At 32.6% G+C, this 3,625-nt stretch overlaps 1 long non-coding RNA gene across 1 annotated transcript; it reads right to left on the reverse strand.

Annotated features, from left to right (window-relative positions):
• Window positions 1-535: 535 nt before the first annotated feature.
• Window positions 536-1,681, reverse strand: LOC107563553 (uncharacterized). Its single transcript, XR_001606114.1, has 3 exons — window positions 1,603-1,681; window positions 1,147-1,529; window positions 536-705 (listed from the first exon to the last, which is right to left on the reverse strand). It is a non-coding gene; the product is annotated as an uncharacterized lncRNA (long non-coding RNA).
• Between the last annotated feature and the right edge of the window lie 1,944 nt (window positions 1,682-3,625).

Consider the following 3,625-nt stretch of genomic DNA (forward strand, 5'->3'; position numbering starts at 1 on the left):
ACACTCTGTTCTTATTAACTAACCAACTCTACTTTTATCGATAAAATGCTGTTAAAGTGATAGTTCACCCAAAAATGAAATGAATATTCTGTCATCATTTACTCACCATTAATGTATGACTTTCTTTCTTCTGTGGAATGTAAAAGAATATCAATATTTTTAAGAATGTTGATAACCAAAAGGTTTTGATCCCAAATGACTTCCATTGTATGGACCAAAAATACAATGGAAGCAAAACTGGTTATCAACATTCTTCCGAATATCTTCTTTTGTATTCCACTAAAGAAAAAAATGCATAGTTTTGTAACGACATGAGGATGATTAAATCATGACAGAATTTTCATTTTTGCATGCGTTATCCCTTTATTCTTTAGAATTGTTTTTAATTATCATGTGATTTTATTGCTTATTTTAAACTTTGTTTTATTTTTCACTATAAGGTGGAAAGAGACTTCCATGTTCTTCTCATCCTCCTCCCTCCCTCTTTCTCATATAAAGGCCTTGCTTTGCAAAATTTAAGGTCACCTACCTGCACTGAAGATGCGATGGGATATCATTTGCTGAGTCAGCGCTGACAGATTGGGGTCTTTCTGCTGATACATCTGCCAGCGAGATTTACCAAGGTGAAACTGAAGCCAAGGTGGATGTGTCTCAGCACTGGCATTCCAGAGGATAGGATCATATCTGTCCTCGTTAGCACTCAGCCTAAGGATGGGATTCATTCATGTATTTTTGACAGTACAGTAGTCATAATTAAAGTTGCATCAAGCAATTTTCTTTGATTCAACAGCAGATACAGCAGCAATTTTGGACCTTATACTGACACCTAGAGCAAGGATGAAGCATCACATAAAAATTGAATGCTTTCGGTTGTGATTATTTTGATTCAGATTGATTCGTGAACCAGTTAGACGGACTTATTGAAATGATGTCATTCAAAATTCACTCACAAATGAATCCTCACTGACTTGCCAGTAATAATCGTGGAAATTAATGATTCAATATATAAAATATAAATACATTTTTCTATTTATTTATTTATTTACTGAATTTATTATTTACTTTGGATGTTATATCACAAAACCAAACAAATCCAAATGATTTTAATCCAAAAATAAATTGTTATAACAGTCACAACGTCCTCACCACTGCTGTGTATACGAAGCTCTTCCTCTTTTATTTTTGTTCGGACTTTCAGCAGCCAATCACCATCGGACACAGGTGGGGTGGGCAAATTATACAGCGGGTGAGAGTACAGAGCCTCCAGTTTGGCAAGGTCATCTGCTGTGCCGTCTGTTTCCACTTCCTGGGTGACACTTCCTGCAGTGGCCATTTTGCTTGTTGGAGTAGATGTATTTTGAATGGAAAAGATGATGGAGGTCTGAATGCCAGGGTATGAGTGGAGCTCACAGGAAGTGTGGAATATGGACAGGACAAGTGAAACCACGAGCAAGTGCAGACTCAGGAACACAATTAACAGCCACATGCACAATGTCCGTGATCGCCGATGTGTACATACTCGCATTGTACTGAAATGAGATGGCAAAAAGTATAAACTTCAACTCTACAGTCACCTGTTAAAGAATATAGAGCAAAACACACCTGTCTTCCAGTTTAAGGTGTTTCCGTCTCCGTCTGTCTGGACTAAAAGGAAGCTCAGATTGTCCTTTAGATCTTTATTCCCCTGTTTACACTCTTACACTCCCCTTTTCTCTCAAACATTACTGAGGAGAGGTGCCAGGTTAGGCTAATCTGAATGAACATGTTTACTCTTGTTGTAGTGTATTCTCTGCACAGAAGAACCTGTATTAACCAAAAGTAGAGAGTGGGGTAAACTGTGCTACTTCTTTAACTAAGTTGTTCTGTAGCTTCCCGTGACCAAGCACATATTTCTTTCACTTTTGTTCTTCGTAGAGGACATTTGTTTTTCAGGAATTTCTCTGAAACTATACGTACCACATTTTTAGTCATGGTGTATCCTAAAATATTTGTTTTTGTTTTTTCATATTTGGCCATGAAGATAAACAAAAATATGTATATAAAAAGTATATATATATATATATATATATAATGAATACAATATTGTTTTAACAAAACATTAATATTTAGATTAATAATCAGATATTAATATTTTATTTAGCCTTTTTCAATATTTTGGTTTTCCATTTTTATGAATAAAAATGTTACATTACTGATAGAAAAAAAGAAAGTTGGCAAAAAAAGCTGCAATGATATTATTAATATTATTTATGAAAATAAAGTACTTAAAATTCAAATTAATAAAATAGTAATATTGTAACAAAATATTAATATATAAATAAAAATAAAATATTAGAATTTGAACAAAATATTATTATTATTATATTATTTATTATTCAACATTTTGTTTTTTTATAAACATTTTGTTTTTATAAACTATAATTCCTGACAGGAAAAAAAAAATCCAGAAATGAATAAATTAATTAATTGATCAAATGAATAAAAATGGTCAAAATTATAATATTTAAATAAAAATATATTTTTATATTATTAAATATAATTATAAAATATATTTAAATAATATAACTTAATTTGAATAAATATTAATATAAAATGTTGTATTCTTTGAACAATTTGTTTTCCCATTTCTATGAACAAAAAATTTTACATTCCTGTCAGTTTTAAGAAAACATTAAGATTTTAATAAAATAGGAAAATAAATAATTTTCATTTTCATTATTTTTGTTTTCTATTTTTATACGAACAATGCAATGTTCCTTAAAAAGTATTCCCAATTAAGTGTTATATGCTTTGACAAAAATTATTTCACCTGCCATGTAGAGAACTGTTGCAAGTCTACTAGACTCCAAATCAGGTGAGACAGGTGCAAAAATGGGTCTCATTTTTTCTCACCCTGTACATCTGATGGGGGACCTCCTCACCATGGCAACCCAGAGACAGACTGGCATGAGGATCTCTCATGCAAGCATGCGCCCACATTCACCACGTATCAGCAGATGAATAACCCAGAGAACATCTCACACCGCCTGGTGCTTTCGTGATCAAATCTGCACATTTGCTAATGTTGCATAATGGCATTCAATCAGAGATCAGATACACAGCATGAAGGAGAAGTGAATGGCATGACTTTATGCCAGTTATTATAGATAGATATCTACACATCCTTGATAATTAGTTATCATTGCGCACCCTGTACCAGAGGATGGTTGATTATGACTATGTGGGTTGCTAAGTAACAGTTTTGAAATGAAGCTAATCAAAAGGGAGATGCCAAAAGGCCAAACGATTAAAGCAAAGTTATTTAGAGTGTGGGAGGTTGCGTAAATCCTTTTCGAGAGTATTAAGTGTTGCAGACCAAAAGATTGACTGTGGTTTGATAATATGCCAGGGCCAAGCAGAAAGGATGCATTTCACCATAATGCATTTAAAGCTCACACAAATGTGAAAATTATATTTTATAATGCATATTTAGACCTTATTGAGAACAATTAATCTGTGAATATGATTCATTCTTTTAAAATGTTTTGACTTCGTAATGAACTTAAAACTTCGAAACTTAAAAGTCTGTTGACTTAAGTAAGACTTAAAGGGGTCATATGATGTGATTTCAATTTTTCCTTTCTCT

The sequence above is a fragment of the Sinocyclocheilus grahami genome, unplaced genomic scaffold (genome assembly GCF_001515645.1).
Source record: "Sinocyclocheilus grahami isolate Dianchi unplaced genomic scaffold, SAMN03320097.WGS_v1.1 scaffold878.1, whole genome shotgun sequence".
Classification (NCBI taxonomy): domain Eukaryota; kingdom Metazoa; phylum Chordata; class Actinopteri; order Cypriniformes; family Cyprinidae; genus Sinocyclocheilus; species Sinocyclocheilus grahami.